The sequence below is a fragment of the Neodiprion fabricii genome, chromosome 3 (genome assembly GCF_021155785.1).
Source record: "Neodiprion fabricii isolate iyNeoFabr1 chromosome 3, iyNeoFabr1.1, whole genome shotgun sequence".
In the NCBI taxonomy this organism is placed as follows: domain Eukaryota; kingdom Metazoa; phylum Arthropoda; class Insecta; order Hymenoptera; family Diprionidae; genus Neodiprion; species Neodiprion fabricii.
Genome location: NC_060241.1, coordinates 8,583,000 through 8,606,901, shown reverse-complemented (window position 1 = coordinate 8,606,901; position 23,902 = coordinate 8,583,000).

The window sequence follows — 23,902 nt, the reverse complement described above, 5'->3', positions numbered from 1 at the left end:
AGAGAAGGGGAAACAGAGTGAGAATAGGGTATGCAAGGATCTGGATAGAAGGGAAAATGTGGAAGTGGGATGAGATAGGAGAGGTGCTTAGAGATGGTACAGGGAGAGCGAGGGAAGGGGGGCAAAGGGAGGGGAGGGGAAAAGTAGGGGAAAGCGATAGGGAAAGGACAGCAAGCGAGGAGAGACAAGAGGGAAGTACAGAAGCACAGGGAAGGGTACGTGGTGAAAGGCAGTCGGGGGAATGGGTAGTGGGGGGGGACAGAGGCAGGTGGGGAGGGAGATAAGGAGGAGAGAGAGGGGAGTAGGCGAGACAGTAAGGGAGGGGTGGAAAGTAGCTTTTTGGAATGTGGCGGGGCTCGCGAGAAAGGATGAAGATTTCTGGAGGGGGCTAGGGGAGTGGGATGTAATATTTCTAATGGAGACATGGATAGAAAAGAAGGGGTGGGAAAGGATTAGAAATAAGTTGCCAGTAGGGTATAAATGGGAAGTGCAGTATGCGGTGCGAAAAAATAGGAAGGGAAGAGCAATAGGCGGAATGCTGTCAGGGGTAAGAAGGGAGATAGTAAGTGGGGAGGGAGGGAGGGAAGAGGTAAAAGAGGGCATGATAACAAGGAAAATAACTGTAGGGGGGGAAAAATGGGTAGTAGTAGGATTATACATAAATGGGGACCTAAAAGAGAAGATAGGGGAATTGAAGGAGCGGGCAGAAGAGATAGAGGGAGGGGTAAAAGTGTTAGTGGGGGGTGATTTTAATGCCAGGACAGGGCAGGAGGGGGGAGGATGCTGGGGAGAAGGAGAGGAGGAGAGTAGGAGTAGGAAATCAAAGGACAGGAAAATAAACTCGGAAGGTAGGCAGCTGGTGCAATTTTTAGAGGAGATAGGATGGGCAATAATGAACGGGAACATAGAGGGGGATGAGGAGGGGGAATTTACGTATGTAGGAGGGGCAGGGGTGACAGTGATAGACTACGCTATAGGAGACATCGAGGTGAGGGATAGGGTCAAAAGGATAGAGATTGGGGATAGGGTTGACTCGGATCATCACCCGGTAATAGTGTGGTTGAGGGGGGCAGTGGCTAGGACAAGGAAGGGAAAAAGAGTAGGGGGAACTAGTAGAGGAGACTGGACGGAGGAGGGTAGGATGAGGTTTAAAACAGAAGTCAAATGGGAGGGGATAGGAGAAGTGGATGTAGGGAAAGAGATAGAGAAAAGAATAAGGGAGTTTAGACGAGCCTTAGAGGTAGGAGGGAGGGGGAGGGAAGCGAAAAAGGGATGGTGGGATGAGGAATGTAGGCGAAAAAAAGCGGAAGTTAGGCAGAGTCTAAGGAAATGGAGAAAGGGGGAGGGAGAAGGGGACGCGTATAGAAAGGGAAGAAGGGAATATAATAGGCTATGCGAGGAGAGAAAAAAGAAAGAAAATGAGGGATTCATAAAAGAAGCAGCGGAAGCAAAGACAGAAAGCAAGGTATGGGAGATAGTTAATAGGGAAAGAAAGAAGTGGAAGAGGGTGAATGAAGAAATAGGAGATCAGGAGTGGAGGGAGTATTTCATGGGATTATTAGGCGGGGTAGAAAGCAAGGTAACAGAAGGCGGGGAGTCGGTAAATAGGAAGGGGGACGGGGAAGGGGAGCTGCAGAGGGAAGAGATTAGAAAGGTGATAGGAAAGCTGAGGGATGGAAAGGCACCAGGGGGGGATGGAATAGTTAGCGAGGTATGGAGGTATGGGGGGGAAGAAATGGAGCAGTGGATATGGAAAATATGTAACAGAGTTTGGGTGGGGGAGGGCTGGCCAGAGGATTGGAGGGAGGGATTGATAGCGCCGATAGTTAAGAAGGGGGAGGGGAAAAGGGTAGAAGAGTATAGGGGGGTGACTTTGATGCCAACTCTATACAAGGTGTATGCGATGGCATTAGCGGATAGGTTAGAAAGAGAGGTAGAAGAAAAGGGCTTGATTCCACAAAACCAAACGGGTTTCAGAAAAGGCATGGGCACCATTGACAATATATACGTACTCAATTATTTAATCAATAGGCAGGTGGGAAAGGATAAGGGAAAGATGGTGGCGTTTTTTGTGGACCTGAAAGCTGCTTTTGATTCAGTGAACAGGAAGGTGCTGTGGGAGACTATGGAAAGGAGAGGGGTGAGGGAAGGGCTAAGGGTAAGGATAGAGGAAATTTACAAGGAAACAAAGAGCCGAGTAAGGAGCGGGGGAAAGCTAGGAGAGGCGTTTTGGACAGCGAGGGGGGTAAGGCAGGGATGTCCGCTCAGTCCGCTTGTGTTCAACCTGCTGCTGGCGGACTTAGAAGAGGAAATGGGGAGAGGGAGAAGGGTTGGGGGGTGGAGTTAGCCGGCGGCAGGGTATGCACTTTAGCCTATGCAGATGACATAGTGTTACTAGCGGAAAGTGAAGAGGAAATGGAGGTAATGATTAGGAAGTTAGAAAGGTATATGGATAGGAAAAGGCTGACGGTAAATGTAGGGAAATCAAAGATTATGAGATTTAGGAAAGGAGGCGGTAGAAGGAAAAACATAGATTGGAGATGGAAAGGGAAAAGGATAGAGGAGGTGAAAGAGTTCAGTTATTTAGGGTATAGAGTAAAGTGCAATGGGGGACAGGAAGCACAGGTGAAAGAGAGAGTACGGAAGGCAGGGGTAGTAATGAGGCAGGTATGGGGAATAGGAAAAAGAAGGTTTGGGAGGGATTGGGAAAAAAGGATTTGGTTATTTGACAGGCTAGTATGGACGGTAATAGAGTATGCATCGGAGATATGGGGGTGGAGGGAGTGGAGGGCGGTCGAGGCGGTACAGGATAGATTTTTGAGATGGACATTAGGAGTGGATGGGAGAACACCGGGTTATCTAGTAAGGGAGGAACTGCAGAGGGAGAAACTAAGGATTAGGGCAGGGAGAAGGGCATGGAATTTTGAAAGGAAGCTGGAGCGAGGGGAGGGTAGCGAGTTAGCTAGGAGATGCTGGGAAGAGATAAGGGACAAGGCAGAAGCTGGGAGGCAGGGATCGAGGTGGGAAAGAGAAAGGGAAAGTTTCTTTGCGGAAAGGGGAGTAGAGAGTAGAGAGGTAGTCGCGAGAAGGGAGAGGGGCGAGATGGAGTTTAGGGAAATAGAGGAGAGAGAGAGGGAAGAACAGAGAAAAGAGAGGTGGGAGAAAATAAGGGAATCGAGGTACAACAGATGGTACAGGCTAGTGAAAGGAGAAGGGATACCAGGATATCTGGGAAAGGGATGGGGAGAAAGCAGGTGGATAAGGGTGGCAAGATTTAGGTTAGGAAGCGAGATGAAGGAGGCAAGGTACTGGGAAGAAGAGGAAAAGAGAAGGTGTAGGGTGTGCGGGGGGGAGGAGGAAACATGGGAGCACGTATGGGAAAGGTGCGTAGGCTGGGATAGAAGGGAGGAAAGCTGGCAGGAGGTGGTGAGGGAGATGTTAGGTGAGGAGGGGGTGGGAGAAGTCTGGATGAGAGAATTGGAAAGGATCAGGGATGTACAAGAGAATGAAAGAGTGAGAGATGAATGGGAAATGGAAGTCGATTAGGATAAGGACGAATTAGGGAATAGAATAAGGTAAAATAGGATAAGGTTAAGTAAAGATAAGGATAAAAAGTAAGAAAAGGATAAGAGGGAAAGTAAGGGAATGGCAAGGCAATGGCACAGGACACAGGCAATTAGAAATTAAGTAAATTAAGTAAGGATAAGGTAGGAAGTAAGAATTAGGGTAAGAATAGGTTAAGAAAACATGTAAAAAAATATTGTAAAGGAAGAGGAAAAGGGAAGTCCTTGTAACCCCAAGGGGAACAATAAAGATTACTACTACTACTAGTGAGATGGTTTCTTCTCTATCATTATACCTGGTTGAATCCCAAGCGACGCATCGTACATCCACGTCCGATACGCTTATTGATGTCATAATTATTGATAGCAGTGACAAAAACATTGCCTTCACAAAGTCTGAAACACCATTTATTGCAGGGCATGACCTTCTTGAACTCTCGTATGCTTTTATTACACCGCAGAATCCTGACCAAATGATAGTTCGCCGCAACTTCAAGAATTTTGACGTTAGTGCATTCAATACAACTGTGGAATTATCTCTTGTTAAGATAGTAGAGCTTGTACCCACAAATTCCTCAATCTCTGATGATATTAACGTGTTTCTTAAGGCCTTAGAAGGTATCTTACTTTTAGCTCTTGGCATTCATGCTCCTTTCAAGAATTTTATTGTACGCAAGCCTATTGCACCATGGCTCACACCAGAACTAAAATTGCGTATTAGAAAACGCAACGCCCTTTATAAACAAGCAAAAAGGGCTGATAGCCTATTAGGGTATGCAATTTATCGGAAATTCAGAGACGAGTTGACGTCTGAGTTGAAACGTGTGAAAAGTGAGTACAACTTTACCAGACTAGCCAATGTTAACAATGTTAACAAACTGTGGAAGGAGCTTGCGACCCTTGGACTAGTTAAAACATCGTCAACCTCCCCTCTTAATTTTTTCACGCCTGATTAACTGAACTCTTATTATTCCTCAATCTCTAGTTCCTTACCAGCTTGTTCTAAAGGAGAATTGCAGTCAATTAAAAGCCATGTTGATATCTCGAATCATCTGTTTCAGTTTGAGCATGTAACGGAGAATGATGTACTCCGGTTAATTATGTCCTATATCTCTGATTCTCATTCGACTGAACCTAACGGTATTTCGTCTTTCATTATTAGAAAAGCAGCTCCATTGCTGGTTCCTTTCTTACAGAAATTGTTCAATTCCTGCTTTGACAACTCGTTCTTTCCGGCGAGTTGGAAACGATCATTTATTAGACCTTTGTCAAAACAAAATACACCTTTGTCTCCTTCAGATACTCGACCAATTGCGAACTTGTGCGAACTCTCCAAAATCTATGAAAAGATTGCTCAGAGATCAAAAGATTGCAAAGATCAGATCATTAAATATCTTACTTACTATAATATTTTGGATTCTCGCCAATCAGGGTATCGCACAGCTCACAGTACACAGACAGCCTTGCTTCGCCTTTGCCATGACATTAGAAAGTCTGCTGATGATGGACGTGTCACTATTTTAGTTCTCTTTGACTTCAGCAAAGCCTTTGACACGGTCTCTCATTCCATTCTGCTGAAAAAGCTCTGTGACATAGGTTTTTCCGAATCGTCTCTGAGCTGGGTTTACTCCTATCTTACTGGTAGAACTCAGACTGTCATAGATAAGACAAATATTTCGAACTGGCTTCCTATCACATCCGGTGTTTCACAAGGCTCTGTATTAGGACCCTTATTGTTTTCTATCTTCATCAACGACATAGGTGCTTCTCTCAAGTATTCCGACCACATAGTGTTTGCTGATGATACCCAAATCTACTTGAGCTGTCACCGGTCAGAGCTCAATGTAGGGTTAGCTAAGATACTGTATGATATCAACCAGATATCTGAGTATTCGAATGAAAATAGCCTTAACTTAAATTTAGCGAAGTCTTCAGTAATGATTTGTGGTAGTGGAGCAAACGTTCAGTCCATCGACTTTAAACTATTGCCGGTCATGGCAATAAATCAGACCTCTATACCTTATGTACTAGAGGCTCGTAATCTGGGATTTATATTGCAAGCAAATCTTTCTTGGGCTAGTCATGTAACAACAATATCTCGCAAAGTGAATTTCACACTTCACAGATTAAAATATCACAAGAACTCGCTGTCAACTGAACTTCGCATAAAATTAGTCTCCACACTAATTTTTCCTTTACTCGACTATTGTTGTGTTGTTTATAATGATTTGTCAATCGAGCTTGACTTAAAACTTCAGCGATTAGTAAACAGTGCGATACGATTCATTTTTGATCTACGTGGTGATGTACATATCACCCCGTATCGATTACGGTTGAAGTGGTTGTCAGTCTCAAACAGGAGGAAGTACTTTGTAGCTATAGTTACTTATAATATTCTGCATAACCATGCCCCGTCGTACTTACGTGAACTATTTCCCTTACATCATGATTATACTCGTCATTCGTCACGCCTGGGCATGGCTAATACTTTTCATATTCCGCTACATAGAACTTGCATTTACCGCAACTCCTTCCATCTCACTGCTGTTTACCTATGGCATTCTCTTCCTCCTGACATTACTTCCTCGTCCTCGTGTGCTGTTTTCAAGGCTAAGGTGTATGAGTACTTTTTATCTAATGAGGTTTCTGCTCTAGCTAGCTCGATTAATTAAGCTATCTTTATACTACCTAAGTTATAGTATTGCGTAGTGCTAGTTTATTTTGTTTTATTTTGTTTTATTTTATTTCGCTTATTTGGTTGTGTTTTCCATTTAATCTACTCACTTTACTTCATTCTAACTAAAATTTATTATTTCATATTTTATATTATATTTTATATTATTTTATTTTATTTTATTTTATTTTATTGTATATTATATTTTATTTTATTTCATTTAATTTTATATTACTTTTATACTTGTGTATATTATTAATATTTTATACGTAGTTTTTCTCTTGCCCCAAAGTATTCTAGGGCATAATAAAATATCTATCTATCTATCTCTCTGCCGGTGACGCGGTGACGGATAGACCTGTTTGAAGTTGCTCTGTCAGGAAAGTGAATAAGTGTGCATTTTGCTGCGTAGAGTACAAGCTATAATAGTATAGATCTTCAGTTAATCACTGGTTGTTATTGAGGTGCTTCTCCATTTTTTCTGGGAAGTGGTATTCTTCGGAAATATTGAACAATTATCTCTTCGACCAGTGGAACGGCGTGCATCTTCTGGGCTCACTGACAGTTTCGTAGTTCAGCTCCTTAATTCGATCATTGTGGGTGTTCGGTCCTTTATGGATGTTGAGTGCCTGAGTCTAATACATGCGGCAGTTTTTTTTTTTTTTTTTTTTATCAACTGCAAGTGGCGAGAAAGTGGTACTCTCTTCAAAACTTCCTCTTACAAGTTAGACAATTTAGCAGGATCGCTCGTTGCGGTTAACGTGTAACGGCTGACAGTTTGACTTCGGTCAGCTGACCACAGTGACAGCTGATCTGCTATCAGCTGACTCAATATCATTGGCGCCTAATATACTGTGCTTGGACTGTTGTGTTGTGTTGACTTTCCCTCTCTTACTGTGGGTGTAATACAGACTAGTTATCTCTCTGCGTGCTGGTGAATAATACACTTCACACCACTCATTGCTGCTCGACCGTTATGAGTCTTGATCAAAATCGGTGTCCTATTTGTAAAAAGTTTACTTCACCGTCTGACTCCTGCACTTCTTGCCAGAATTGAAGTCGAATGCCTGGCTCACTCTCTACGCGTAAATCTACGATGGTTGGCACTAACAGCGGAGGATCGGACAGTGGGGCCAACTCGAATTTGCAACCTTCGCTAGCGGATATCATGAAGGCTATTTAGGCGAATACGGCGGCACTGCATGAGTACAAGCACAGTCAGAATCGACAAACGGCGGAAATAATAAAATCATTAGAAGCCTGCCATGAAACTGCTCAGGCTAATTCTAATAAAATCGCTGGATTGGAAGCCAGGTTGGCGGAATATGATGCGCAAGGTGAATCCACTCGGGGTTCTCTGTCGCAACTGAAATTGCAGATGGATGCGCTGGAAGTCGAGAACAATAGGCTCCACCAAAAACTGGCTCTCAACTCGGTTGAAATTAGAGGAATTCCGGTAAAATCTAATGAGAACCTCTACAGTATCCTCCATTCAATTGGCAATGTACTTGGATCAACTCTAGATGCTGCAGATGTCAGCTCAATTTATCGGCTACCATCCAAAGATCCAACTCGTCCATCTCCAATCACAGCCGTTCTCACGCGCCGTGATACAGCGGTGAATCTAGTAACCTGCATCCGGAAGCGAAGGGGTAAACTGACAACGCGGGACCTGGAATGGAAGGACGAGGTTCATGACATATTTGTCAGCGAAAGCTTAACTCCGTTATCGCGTAAACTCTTTGCTGCGGCAAGGGCAGCCAGGCGGGCGAAAACTGTCATGTATGCCTGGACAAAGAATGGCAACGTCTACGTGAGAGAAAGGGATGGGGCACCACTTATACACGTCGTCAAGATTACAGATATACCTACTATATCTTCATAGCAAATAGTCCTACTTACTCCTGTTTCTGCCAACTTATTCGCTTACCTGATTGTATTAGGAAATTGGCTTCACCTGTTAAACTTGCGTTTTGTCTCATATTTACATTACTTACGTTGCGCGTTAATCCTTTTAGGCCTTTTGGTTTCCGTCTTTAACCTCTATATATGTATGATCACTGTGTATGCTTATGCCACTCTGTCTAGCTGTGCTAGGTTGGGCCATGTCTCATCGATTTGTTTTGTTTTTCTTGCTAAGTATTATATTTTCAATGGCTATGTGTAAGTATATTGATGTCTGTCATGTGAACGCCCAATCGTTGGTATCTCATATTGATGAGTTTCGGGGTTATTTCTCCTCAAAACAACATCACATCATTGCCGTATCGGAATCCTGGCTGAAACCTCATATAGCTGATCAGGCTGTTCACTTGCCGGATTACAATATTCTTCGTTGCGATCGCACTGGCATTGGCGGAGGAGGTGTAGCGTTATATGTACATAGATCATTGAAGGCGAAAGTTCTTGTATGCTCCTCTTCTGCCTATTCTGCAAGGCCGGAGTTTTTAATTGCTGAAATTTCCAGCGCATGTAGGTCTAAGTTGGCCTTCAGCGTAGTGTATCGTCCGCCTAAGATTAGTTACATGTCAGACTTTGAGGAAGCTTTCCTGCAGTACAGTCAAGCCTATAAAAGTAATATTGTCATGGGTGACTTTAATGCAGACTTGTGTTCGAATAGCTTTGATGCTAATAATCTTAAGTCATTTTTTTCAAGTGTGAGAATGGATATTGTTCCTTACTGCCCGACGCATCACACTGCTACAAGCAGTACATGGCTTGACGTCTGCGCGGTTAATGACCTCTCCAAAGTCTCGGGTTATTCACAATTACCTGTTGCCTTTTTATCAAGTCATGACCTGATTAGTGTCAGTTTTCTGTTTATTTCTGATAAGATTGAACCACGCGAAATCATATATAGAGACTTCAAGCTCCTTAACTCACAAGCCTTTAAACTTGACATTGAAGCCTGCGACTGGTCGCAGGTATTCACTGCTACCTCGATTGACGCCAAAGTTGACCTACTAAATACTTTCGTACTAGAGACAATAAATAAACATGCTTCAGTTCGTAAAGCCCAGCTAAGGCGTCCTCCAGCTCCTTGGCTGGATAACAATATTAAGACGCTCATGAGAGAGCGGGACGCTCTCTACAAAGCATTCCGGAGAACTAGATCACTTGTCGTCAGAGATAAATACCGAGTCCTGCGTGGTCGTGTCAAAGCCTGCAAAAAGCAAACACTACATGTCGAAGTTTAGAGGACTCAAAGATCAGAAGTCAATATGGCGCGAACTTCGGAGTATTGGAATAGCCAAATCGAATGAAGACAATGTGCCTGGGAATATATCTCTAGAAGACCTGAACAACTTTTTCGCTGAACCTTTTGAACGCGACAGGCATGCCAGCACTGTGGATAAACTAGCTACAATGACGTCGCGCCTTGTACCCTTCAGAGACGGTAACTTTTATTTTAATTCAGTAACTACGGAATGTCTTATGCGTAATTTGTTCAAGTCAAAATCTAATGCTAAGGGCATTGATGCTATTCCACTTGCCTTTCTGAAACTATGCATGCCTGCTATACTCCTTCCTATACTTGATATATTTAACTTCTCGTTGACAAACAGTGTCTATCCCACACTCTGGAAAAGCTCGCTTGTTCGGCCTGTTCCAAAGATTAAACACCCTGGTAGTAAGCAGGACTTTCGGCCTATATCCATTGGCTGCTCATTTTCCAAATCGCTCGAGCGAATAGTCTTCGACCAAGTTTCTGATCATCTTGACCTTTATGGTCATCGTGATCCGTACCAATCGGGATTCAGGAAGGGGTAGAGTGCGCAGTCTGCACTTATTAGGGTCACCGACGATATAAGGCGTGACATCGATGATAGGAAATGCACAGTGCTTGTCCTCTTCGATTTAAGAAAAGCTTTCGATATGGTAAACCATCCACTCCTTGTCACTAAGCTTGCGGACCTTGGATTATCTAGCTCGGCCTTGAATTGGTTTCTCTCTTATCTATGCGACAGAAAACAGGCTACTGTAGGACATGACGGCAATCTCTCTTCATGGCAAGATGTCTCATGCGGTGTACCTCAGGGTACTGTTCTAGGGCCCCTCCTCTTCTCTATTTTCATTAAGGATATGCCCCTCGCGCTGAAACACTGTAAGCATATGATGTATGCGGATGACTTACAGATATATTTACATTGTTATCCTGATGAGCTTCCTCGGGCTGTGGATAGAGTTAACGAGGACGTCGCGGTGAACCATGACTGGGTGCTGAAGAATATGCTATCACTCAATACCTCTAAAACGAAAGCACTCATAATTAGCAGTGCTCGGTACCGCAGCTCAATTGAATCATTGTATGTTCCTCCTATCCGGGTTAAAGATGAGGTTATCCCGTACGTCGTCCAGGCCAAGAATCTGGGTGTTATCATTAACAATACTCTGACTTGGTCGGAACACGTGCTGTTTATCTTGCAGAGAGTGCATAATACTCTTTGGCAATTAAAATCCAATAAAGAACTTCTGCTAACTCGCCTACGGTCCTCGTTGGTAAACTCGCTAATTTTACCTCTTTTCGACTACTGTGCATTAGTTTATTGCGATTTAACAGCTGGTCTGGAGCTTAAGCTAAAGCGCGCCCTCAATTCTTGCGGGCGATTCGTATTTGATGAGCACAAATCTGAGCATATCAGCCCATACTACCGTATGTTTGGATGGCTTGATTTGGCTGACAGGCGCAAGTACTTGTTGGGAACTTTTCTGTTCAATGCTATGAGACTCGGGTCACCTGGTTGTATCTCTGATGAGTTGGTTTTCTTGTCAGCAATACGTCACCGATTCACTAGAGGTGACCCAAAGGATCTGTTTGTTCCTTTACACCGAACAACTGTATACCAAAGATCGTTTCTTGTATCGGCTTGTGTCCTCTGGAACACATTGCCTACCTCAATTCGCGAATCATCTTCCGTAAATGTCTTTAGGCTGAAACTTAGGGAATATTTGGCCAGTAATACTGTTTAATTCTATTCAATAAGCGCAAATTTGATTTAGATATTTTCTATATATTGTTGTATGTTTATATAACACTTTGTTTTATTTATATTTCATTTTATTCTATTTTTATTTTATTTTATTTTATTCTATTTTATAGGGATCGTGCGTGAAATATAGAGGCAGCACGACTGTCGGAGCGAGCGCTATCTGGTGTTTGATTGGTGAACATGGTGGGATCAAAACAAACATTTAACAACATTAAAAAAAAGTTATAAGTATGGAGAAAATAATAAAATATAGATTTCAACCTGTAGTTAATAATATTGTACATGGCCAGAACGATGAAAAAGGCAAAAAATTATTCGAAGCAAAGCATGTGTACGGTGTTGTTGAAAAAACGAATAACATTAGAACTGTCATAACCGGTAAAGTTGTGCCACAGACAAGTGTATCAAATCTTTATGATGTGACAATTTCTGTACGTATAAAAGTAAAATAAATAAATATTCATTACATAAAAATTAGAAAGCTAGAAAATTTTTTCATTTATTTATAAGAATAATTATAGAATCATTATTTTCAGGTTGATACAAACCGACACGTTAGTAACGCGGTTTGCACCTGTAAAGCTGGTCTTGGGGGCAAGTGTCAACATATATGTGCGTTAATTCATTACGTTAATTCTCCCGAAACATCGTCATCGAAAACGAGTCATTCTCAGCAATGGGGTAAGCCTACTCAAAAAATAAATGTCCATATACTTGTCGCAATATTCCTGTTTGGGATGCTGATTCAAGCCAGTCAAATGTTCCATATTTAAAAGTCGATGAGAATGGATTACATTTAAGTACAACGCATTCGATTAACATTCAGGTCCAACTTCAGATGTATGTGACTAATATAATGTTTTGTGATTTGTACGTGTACTCGCCAAAAGGTAGTATGTTACTTACCATTCAACGTGACAATCAATTGTTGATGAATTTAGTACCTCATCTTGAGCAGTTTTATTTTACCCAATACATACAAAAATTATACTCCAAATACTCTACAGAGTAACAATACATTTGATTATCATTAGTACATTACTTTTTAGCTATAAATAATAAAATGACCAAAGAATAATTTTGCAATCGACCAAATGTGATACTAAATTGATCTTAAGAATAGTTAATTATAAATTGCAAGATTAATTATCAAAGATAAGTATAAATTTGGCAATATTGAAAAAATTATATAGTAGTTGTTATTTCTAAAACTGTTGAGATTTTCAAATTACGTAAGATTATTTTTATTATTATCTTAAATTTATAGAAATCTTTTAAAGAAATTATTTTTTGTACGAATTAATTACGAATAGTTTTATAAATGTTATCTTCGTTAAAAATATTTAAAATTACTAGCAAATAATATAATATAAAAATATTAATCTTTTATCAGCTTGTACTTACCTTGTCAGAGTTATTATAAAACAAAGAAATTACAAACATTAAATGTGAAATTAATTAAGGAAATAAAACCTTTGCTTTTTAGAAACAATTAAATCATTTTTATTTAATACAATTAGAAATTTAATTCAGTTTTTACAATTGTTTGAAAAAACTTTATTTGTCAACATATTTTTCTTTAAACAATGGCTTCTGTACATTTACCAAAGCACAAATAACAAAAACAATTTCATCAATATGAGGAAATAATGAATTAGGTACTTTTGATAGAATTCTAAAGTCCTTAATTCGTTGATTTACTCGTTCTATATGTATCCTCACAGAAGCAATGTTGTATGTTTCGTCAACTTGTTCAGGAGTGAATTGATCTTTGTGGCCAAAAGGAGGCATGATAAAAATAGCATTTTTATTTTCGACTTGAGTTTTAATCTGGGGAAATCCTTTGTCGGCAAGAACAACGTCACCGGGCTCAATTAAATCAATTAAACCACAATCGTTTGTAATGAAGGAATCACCAGCACGGCCACCATAACATTTGGAGACACAACTTATAAATCCATGTGGCGCACAACCCACCATAAACTTGACAGTATGATGATGTTTATATTCAGAATACATTAATACTTTTTGTCCAACTTCTGGTGGTACTTCAGTGTAAACTTCAGTACAATCAATTATCACACGCGTGTCTGGGTAATGCCGCTTAAAAGATTCTGGTAGAGATGCACGTATTGTTGATTTTGATGGCCAAACTATAAAACTTTCTAGCAAAATATTTAACTGCGGTACGTGTTTCACAAATATCCTATGTGCAGAAGTTCGATGAATATTAAAAATCACTGCCAATGCAGTAAATGATAAACTCGTCTTCAATTTGACTAATGTTATCAGGAAACTTGTTTTTTTGTCTACTTTTCAGGCTTTACAGTCTGGCAACATAGTTAAAACCCATGAAAAAATTGCTAATGTCACACCCGTTAAGCTGCTCATTGCCTCGTCGGTACTAATTGAAGGGAGTCCATGAAAACCTTGACAAGATTTACTAAGATCTACATCTATTGGATCACAACTCGAGTCTTGAACATTTTTTAGAATTGGTATTTTAGCTTCACACATTTTATTTTGTGTTTTTTTTATTGGAATATTTACCTGTACTGATGCCGTGCTTAAATCGTTATTATAGTTGAGATTACAAAAAAAATATGTCAAATCTTCATAAACTTCGTCTGTGACTATCTCTGTTTGACAACTTATGCTCCGTTGAACAGGCTTCATCGTAACAGTTTCAACATGAATTTCAATCTGATGTTCTTCAACACTACTTGCATGTTCTTCATCACCTGGCTCCATTACTGTATCTATCGTATTTTCAAAGCTTATATTACTTCTATTTTTTTCACTGACAATACATTTATTGATGTGGACTGTGTTTGATTCACGATTTCTGACTCGTTGGAAACGTTCTAAGGATTGAATGTTTCTTTTTATATTTTCACGTCCAGGGAAAATCGAAGGAATATAAGATGGATGTAATGGATGCTCTGATTTTTCATTATTTACAAAATGGGTACTACAAATTCTCGTATATTTATTTGGTACCCAGTCTTTTGGATTTTCTCTGAAATCAAAGAAAAGAATAAAAAGGTTAAGTCATAATTATAATATAAATGTCACAAATATTTGAAATTTCATCAACAAAATGATCGATTTTCATATACGTCGCATTTAAATGTAATAATTTTACTGAATGTTACAGTTCATTTTTTAAAATTTTAATTAATATTATACTCACACGTAATTTTTCACTGCATTCATCCACTGTTTACGTTTTACTATTTTCCATGAGGCTCCTAACACGCTCTCTGGAAATTTATAAAATTTCACTTCCACACCGAATCCACGATCTTGACGTGATGTATTATTACATCCGAAAATACAACAATTTTTTCTCGAAGCTGACATTATTAAAAAAAATTTAATATATTTTGTTTATAATTATTAAGAAGTTAATCACGTATGTTTACGTTAAATACATGATCTCAACTGCTTTGGATACTTGCCACTAGTTGGCGTAAAAGTCTAGAAGCACGGTCCCTATTTTTATTTTTTTTTATTTTTATTTTTTTTATTTTTTTTTTCATAGTGAGCTGTACATGTTCAGCGCATTTGTGTTTCCTTAGGGGGCACATTGCTCCAGGACATTTTTAATAAACGCTTTTCTCTCACTCTCTCTCTCTCCCCCTCTCTCCCTCCCTCCCTCCCCCCTCCCTCCCTCCCTCCCGCCCTTCCTCCCACCCTCCCTCCCTCCTCCCTCCATTTCACGAGATGACACTACGCGCCACTCATCACGTCTTGGAACAGCTCATACTTTCCATGTTTCTCTCTATAGGACCAATATCTATTGCGATTTCTTTCATCTCACAGCCGTGTATCTATGGCATTCACTTCTTCTCTAATATAACTTCTTCACCCTTTGTTATTGAGTTTAAAGAGCGATTATATAACCATTCACTATCGTCCGAGGAATCTACCTACAGTGTTTTAGATATACTTCAGATTAAATTAGATCAGTTTTCACTCAAGTAATAAGTCTCTATCGATATTTATGTATACATACATATATATTGTAACGTGGCAGTTTTACTGCGCGTTCCACACGGCTCCCCGAACTCTAGACGGACCACAGACTTAGGGAGCACGCGGAGTAGACCGCGGCTCATTTCGAAAAAGAGCGCCAGGACAACAGTTACGCATCCGAGACTCTAAGAGGGGACCATCGCCGGTTTAGCAAATAAGACCTTTCAGGATTTTTGTTTATTTTTTTTTGGGTGGCGAGTAAATGCGGCTTCGGACAGGGGATCGGCAGCAAGTCAAAACGACGTTACTGGATGGCAATCGCGGCGGATCGCGACGAAAGGAGGGCCTCGCACGAGGCTACGGAGAGAGCGTCAACGGAGAGCTATGCCGCGAGGGAATCCAAGGCGGACGAGATTCCCGTTGGTGGCCGGCGAGCCGTAGCCCCCCCCCCCCCTCCGTCGCCCAACTGACGACAGGTGCCCTCGCGAAGTCATCACCACGCCACTGCCAAGCTACGGGGTACACGAGACTGGTCAGCCAATCAACACCCCGCGACAGCGGAATCCAACGATAGCGATACGCTAGATTGTAAGAATTGCGTAACGAGAACCCCAATACGAGCGGGAAAATTTTGACTATGGATGACGCCTATGTTCGGGGCAGGTTCGAATTGCGGCTCCGATTAGCAGGACTCGTCACTTGCGTCCTGGCGACCGGTAGCGATAGTTGCGTGGCGAGGAAGTTAAAAAGAAAAGAAAAAGCAAAGATACTGTGTGTGCGTGATGGCTGAGACGGGCGTAGGAAAATTTCTGGTGTGGCTGCGGAGCGGTAAGCGCTTATAATTCTTTGCGGGCATATTTCGAGCGCAAGTTAAATTGGCACACCGATAAACGGTCGGCCCATGCAATCTTAGAGTTAGAGTAGCGCTCGAAATCTGTTTGCCGATCTCCTTGAGGATGACCGTAGCCTGAGTTTTCGCGATAACGCGTAGAGTCACGGTTTCGCGTGGGGAACAATTTCGGAGTGAAATTGAGTGCGGCGAAATTCCGCTGCACAGGGTCTCGTCGAGTCTGCGTACGTAAAAAGGGTGGTGAACTTAGAGGGAATAGAGACTACGACTTGAGTTCGGATGCGTCATAATACGCTATACACTCGCGCGATTAGAAAAGCTTTCTAGAGTGATTAATTTGGTCGCGATTAGCGCGTCGAGTCACGTCTTTTTGATTTAGTTTATGAATTATTGTTCATCAGCAAGGTGGTGACTAGCGCCCGTAGAAATAAGATATTAGTTAGATTTAATCACAATTGCGATTAGCGCGTCGAGTATGATCTAGATTACGTTTTGTTTAGCGGTTTATAATTAAGTGACGAGTAGCGGCGTAGTTGAGGCCGATCGCGGGCAGCGCATCGAGTCCGATTTTGTTTTTGGTTTTTGCGAGTCAAGGTATTGTTAAGACGGCGACTAGCGCAAGAAGGCCGTAGAGGTCTCCTAGATTTATTCATTTTTTTTTATTTTGTTTGTTTCTTCCTTTCTTATTTCTTTTGGATTAAATTTAACCCGTTGTATTTGGAATCGCGAAGGACGACTTGCGCAGTCGTATGATTATTTTTATTTTTAATTTTTTTTGTAACATCGCTAACGAGAAATATATTATTGGAATTTTATAGTGATTTGGCCGAACCACGCATTGGCTTACTTGTGTTACATCTCTCTCTACCCAAAATTTACCCCCCCCCCCCTCTCCGCGGTACTGAGCTATCGAGTATATGGTCGCGATATTTCGCATTACCGATTTCGAGGCGTGTTAATCACGCCAGGCGCCCAACAAATCTCGCGGTATTGTTTTAGGTCCAGGGTACATCGTGGACGCCGATTTATTGTGTACGAGGTAAGTTCTCGGTCATTTTCTCCGAGTGATCGAGGTGCAGAAAAATCCACGTCACAATATATACACACATACCTTACATCTTCATCTTCATCCTCTTTTTGTTTCATTAATTTTGTTTCATTAGTTTCCTTTATTGTAAACTACACTAATTAACCACTGTTTCTACGACTGATCTATTTCTTTTACTATCACATAATATTATTATCATACAGCGCATTGCAGCATTATTGGTATTATTTTTCATGCTATTTATAAATTTATTTTATAAAATTACAATTTTGCCCCAAAGTTTTCTAGGGCATAATAAAGCATCTATCTATATCTATCTCTCTCTCTCTTCCAGTTTACTGACTAGTCCATGATTGGAAGAAAAACAGTAGACTCCAAACAAAGAGATGGCTGAAGCTGACGCTAAGACATACACAGCAGAGACCAAGAAAATAGCGCCGGGTTACAGAGGTAAGCCTGAGAACTTCAATCCTGAACACCACCTCGCTTCCTCTACTGACCTACACCACATTACTGGCTCTTAACGATCCTCAGGAGGGATATCTTATCTGTCAGGATGATGGGAAGGTTAAATGCGGTCTCAACCACCACGACCAGTGACAGCAGACTACCACCTCTTGCTATCACTCTTTCTTCCCACGCCCTCGTCCGATCCACCATAGCAGCCAAGGCCAGGAGGCGTAAGCTGCAAACGGCGACCTGGACAAAACTCTCTTGGAGGAAGCAAGAGCTTTAGCACCGGAACACCAAGGGCTCATCAACATCAACGAGCTGCTTCCTCCAGATGTCCACAAGCTGAGAGTCAGAGCCAGTATGGCGGCCAGAAAGAGACGGGGGTTGCACGCGTAAGTGAGAGACGGGAGGATTCTCATCCGACGGTCCAAGTGACAAGGTGGTCACTATCACTAGCGACGAGGAGCTGAGCGCTTTTTTAGAGCGCCTACCGCCATCATCACAACCAACACCGCCAGCACAGACGACAACGGCAACCTGAAGATGATTGATATCATACCACCTGCACCACCAAAATCACACACACTCAACTCATCTTCATCACAGCACACCTCCAAGGTAATACTGTCCACGGCTCTGCGGGTCTGTCATTTCAATGCCAGAGGAAGTGATGGTATCCCGCAAGTGGTAATATCTAAGGCTCTACCAGTGCTTGCACCATTATTATGTAAAATCTTTAACCTTTCACTGAGCAAATCACGCTTCCCATCGGCCTGGAAGAGATCTTGAGTCCGCGCGCTGAACAAGACCACTTCACCAACAGCGATTACCGAATATCGTCTAATCTCCCTCCTCTGCTTTCTGGCCAAGGCGCTGGAGTGGCTGGTGCATAAGCAACTCACGGAGTACCTTGAGTCGAGACTATTTCTCGATGACATGCAAACTGGGTTTCGCACTGGTCACAGCACACAGTCGGGCTTGATCAAGCTGACTGATGATGTCAGGCTTGGCATTAACAATACGAAGGTAACACTTCTACTCCTTTTTGACTTGAGCAAGGCGTTTGATACGGTGTGTCACGTCCAGGCTCCTGAGAAAGCTTTCTTCATTCTGCTTCCCCAAGCAGGTCAACCGCTGGATCGCCTTCTATCTTTCAGGAAGAGAGCAGGCGGTAATTGGCGATAACAACGAACTCTCCACCTTTCGTAGTTTGAATATCGGAGTCCCATAAGAATCAGTACTTGGTCCCTTACTATTCTCACTGTACATAAATGACATCAGTTTTTGTCTCGACTCCGACATCTCTCGCTTGATATACGCGGATGACCTGCAAATATACAGCAAATGCCACCTTGAGGAGCTTGATTCTTTATTCGTTAAGATGAATGCTAACGCCGAAAGGATAATGGGCTGGGCTGCTCAGAACAAACTAAAACTAAATGTTTCAAAAACAAAGGCAATCGTCCTAAGCTCACCCTACTATATTAACTCTCTACCAACGGCAGCCAACACTTACTTTTACGTAGGGGGAGCCCGGGTCAAACCCGGGGCAAAAGACACCAAACTACAGAGACTAATCAACACGGGAATACGTTACATATATGGTGTAAGAAGGGATCAGCACATCACTCCGTACAGAAGAAAGTTGCAGTGGCTCACAACCGCCGGAAGAAGAAGGTAATGTTATGGGCTGGGTTGGCTGATGACCAAACCATTCCATAAGTATAACGCTTAGTTAAGATTAATTTTCCCAGATATAAATTATTGGAATTTTGACACCGTTTGCCCTCTTAATTGAACTGGCTTTGATATAAAAATGGTTACTTGCCTTTTGTTGTTAACTGTTGATTCGGGCTCTGTGGGGTGGGCTCTGCGTGCTCGGTGAGGACTGGATACGGTATTAATTGACTGATTATTTAGCTTTTATTAGCTTGTAAACTGTGTAACTTTACTTGTGGGGTTTCAAAAGAAAGGATAAATAATTATACCAGATGGATTAATTGAATGAATGCATTAAAGGTAATTGATTGGTTTACTCATGATGTAAGTTTTAAAACACAACTATTCGTTTATTCAATTTAGGTTTATGAAGATGGTTGAAATGGTATTAGTCATACATGTAATGGTAGAAAAAAGTTTATATTCAAGTAAAATTACACGGAATTCACTTAGCGCTTGATGTGATTGGATTCTTAGGTAATAGATACAGTGACAAAGATTTCTTGTTAAAGACTGAATGACGACCCTCTGACGACTACTGATGGCTAACTCTCTCTCTCTCTGACTGTTCTTTTTTGAAAGATTCGCGTGGTTTTGTCTAAACTACTTTCTGATTGGTTACCAGTATCCTTAAGGGATGTTGGACCAATCAGGACGTCCTGATCAAATTTTGAGTCTTTTCATTTGTCGAGATTACCCCCGCCCTTCGGGTAAGGTGTAGCATGAGAATTTATCATGGACTATCCCGCCTTTTCCACACGTACGGGTAGGAATTTCCGTGCTGTTTTGTGCATAATAAAGATATGCTTATTTTATGTTCGGGCCAATACTGCCCAAACAGACACTTGAGATAGACCCATACGGATCTATCCGTTGCACGTGTTCAGGTCATTTGGTTCCTCTTAGGGAGTTTGTATATACGAGTCTGTTGGGTGAGGATTGTCTCCAAGAATTATCCATATAAGCTATTATATGTATAGCTTAGGGTGTTCATTTCCTAAAGTAGTAAAAAAAGTAATTAAGAGAGCCGTATGCATGCAATGCATACGGAGACGCAAAATAAAAAATAGAAAATATAAATGTATTCAATGATAAATTGAAAAGTAATCAAAAATAAAACTAGTGGGTAGGTGCAGAGGACATCGAAGATGTGACACCTCCCCCCTCCGTTTCAAATGTTGAACGTGTGTTCAACATTTGACGTTCACGTAGATTATCTTCAAGCACACTGGTGGGAATAAGTTTTATTGCTTGCGAATGAGGTACGACCGGTTGGTTTTCCATGTCTTGTTCCTTTGTAGATGTTTCTTCATTGTTCTTGTTGTCCGATTGGGGTTTTCCCAAATGCGTTAGCAGGGTCGTTAATGAACCGAGTAGCGCCCCCAGCAAATGTATGCTCCAGAAATAAATGGTGTCCAGGGTATATCCATGGATTCCGACGTTGATTATAGTTTTTATTCATTGAAGTATGAAATAAACTCCTATTTCTTCAGAACTAGCGGTACCCAACATCATGAACCCGTTCCAAATTTTTCGGGATGTAGATTCTGCGATTTTGTTCAAAGAGTTTTCGTCCAGTAGGCGAGATAAAGAGATTTTCGTATCAGATACGGAATGTCCAGTTGCACCCCTTGCAACTGCGTTCAGAACGGCTGGCTTCTCGATCGAGAACATTACTCTGTCGCGGTAACTTACCAAGTCCTCTTCCGTGTAGATTCCACTGACAGAGAAAGGTGGCGGTTTGATATACTGCCAAGATAATCTGGTCATCGGTGTCAGTTTCTTAGCCATATCAAGCTGGAACCGCCACATTCGAAAATCGAAAAATTTCCGATGGAATAATTAAGGGCTAATTAGAGGCTAATTAAATGCTCTATTTTCGAATTAAATGCTCCGCGTTTTTTAAAAGAAACCTGTGGCGGTGCCAGCTTGACATAAACCTGGAACCGCCACACCGAAAAAAAACGGAAAACAGGTGAAATTTCGGAAAAGTGTTAGGGTCATAATTAAAGGCTAATTAAAGGCTCTTGGAATTGCTCATCTTTAAATTAAATGCTCCGCGTTTTTAAAAAAAAACCTGTGGCGGTGCTAGCTCGATATAAACCAGACTTGAAAAAAAACGGGAATGAGGTCAAATTTCAAAAAAGTGTAAGGGTCATAATTAAAGGCTAATTAAAGGCTCCCGGAAAACCACCCGCTCGAATTAAGTGCTCCACCCCCGAGGGGTGAAAACCACCAAAAAACTCGAAAAATCGGTGTAACTCTTGGACGGAACAACTTACAGAGTTCGTTCGAGTGTAGAAATTACTCCAGAATTAGAGGCTCCCGGAAAACCACCCGCTCGAATTAAGTGCTCCACCCCCGAGGGGTGGAAACCACCCAAAAACTAGAAAAATCCCTGTAACTCTTGGACGGAACAACTTACAGAGTTCGTTCGAGTGTTAAAATTACTCCAGAATTAAAGGCTCTTGGAATTGCTCATCTTTAAATTAATTGCTCTGTGTTTTTTAAAAAAAACCTGTGGCGGTGCCAGCTCGATATAAACCAGACTTGAAAAAAAACGGGAACGAGGTCAAATTTCGAAAAAGTGTAAGGGTCATAATTGGAGGCTAATTAGAGGCTCCCGGAAAACCACCCGCTCGAATTAAGTGCTCCACCCCCAAGGGGTGGAAACCACCCAAAAACTAGAAAAATCCGTGTAACTCTTGGACGGAACAACTTACAGAGTTTGTACGCACGTCAAAATGACTCCAGAATTAAAGGCTCCCGGAAAACCACCCGCTCGAATTAAGTGCTCCACCCCCGGGGGTGGAAACCACCAAAAAACTGGAACAATCCCTGTAACTGTTGGACGGAACAACTTACAGAGTTCGTACGCACGTCAAAATGACTCCAGAATTAAAGGCTCCCGGAAAACCACCCGCTCGAATTAAGTGCTCCACCCCCAAGGGGTGGAAACCACCCAAAAACTAGAAAAATCCGTGTAACTCTTGGACGGAACAACTTACAGAGTTTGTACGCACGTCAAAATAACTCCAGAATTAAAGGCTCCCGGAAAACCACCCGCTCGAATTAAGTGCTCCACCCCCGGGGGTGGAAACCACCAAAAAACTCGAAAAATCGGTGTAACTCTCGGACGCAACAACTTACAGAGTTCGTACGCACGTCAAAATGACTCCAGAATTAAAGGCTCCCGGAAAACCACCCGCTCGAATTAAGTGCTCCACCCCCAAGGGGTGGAAACCACCCAAAAACTAGAAAAATCCGTGTAACTCTTGGACGGAACAACTTACAGAGTTCGTTCGAGTGTAGAAATTACTCCAGAATTAGAGGCTCCCGGAAAACCACCCGCTCGAATTAAGTGCTCCACCCCCGAGGGGTGGAAACCACCCAAAAACTAGAAAAATCCCTGTAACTCTTGGACGGAACAACTTACAGAGTTCGTTCGAGTGTTAAAATTACGCCAGAATTAAAGGCTCTTGGAATTGTTCATCTTTAAATTAATTGCTCTGTGTTTTTTAAAAAAAACCTGTGGCGGTGCCAGCTCGATATAAACCAGACTTGAAAAAAAACGGGAACGAGGTCAAATTTCGAAAAAGTGTAAGGGTCATAATTGAAGGCTAATGAGAGGCTCCCGGAAAACCACCCGCTCGAATTAAGTGCTCCACCCCCGAGGGGTGGAAACCACCCAAAAACTAGAAAAATCCCTGTAACTCTTGGACGGAACAACTTACAGAGTTCGTTCGAGTGTTAAAATTACGCCAGAATTAAAGGCTCTTGGAATTGTTCATCTTTAAATTAATTGCTCTGTGTTTTTTAAAAAAAACCTGTGGCGGTGCCAGCTCGATATAAACCAGACTTGAAAAAAAACGGGAACGAGGTCAAATTTCGAAAAAGTGTAAGGGTCATAATTGAAGGCTAATTAGAGGCTCCCGGAAAACCACCCGCTCGAATTAAGTGCTCCCACCAAGTGCTTTCGAGAGTTCGTACACAGAGTTCGTACGCACGTCAAAATGACTCCAGAATTAAAGGCTCCCGGAAAATCACCCGCTCGAATTAAGTGTTCCACCCCCGAGGGGCGGAAATCACCAAAAAACTCAAAAAATCGGTGTAACACTCAGACGGAACAAGTTTGAGGGTTTTTAGTGGCGTTACATTGATTTCCTATTCATAGGCTCTCCGCTGGACAGTTCAAAAGCCTGTGTCACAGAAAATCCATTCAAGTCGAAGTAATCCATTCCAATTACCAGATTTCGGTCACTTCAAAACAGTGAATTATTGAATTGTCTCTGATAACAGAATAATTTTCAACAACACAAGCCCTGTAAAAATCAGCAGAGAAATTTGAGTGAATTTCAGGGTACGCAAAATTTTCAAGTGTTCAGTTGATTTCATGTTTTGTCAACGATCAAACCGATTATTCTGCTCTCTCAGTAGTACAAAATAATTCAAGTTTCACGGAACCGTTTCCCAGTATAGTTCACTACTTCGTCGCTATCAGGAATCACGATACCCCTTTTCAATCCATGATTCCCGAGGCTATTTTAAATAGAGTAATTTCTGGTTTTGTCCGTAACTTCGTGCTGGTGCATAAAAATGCAGTGCCGTTGGATAAGGTGTCAACAT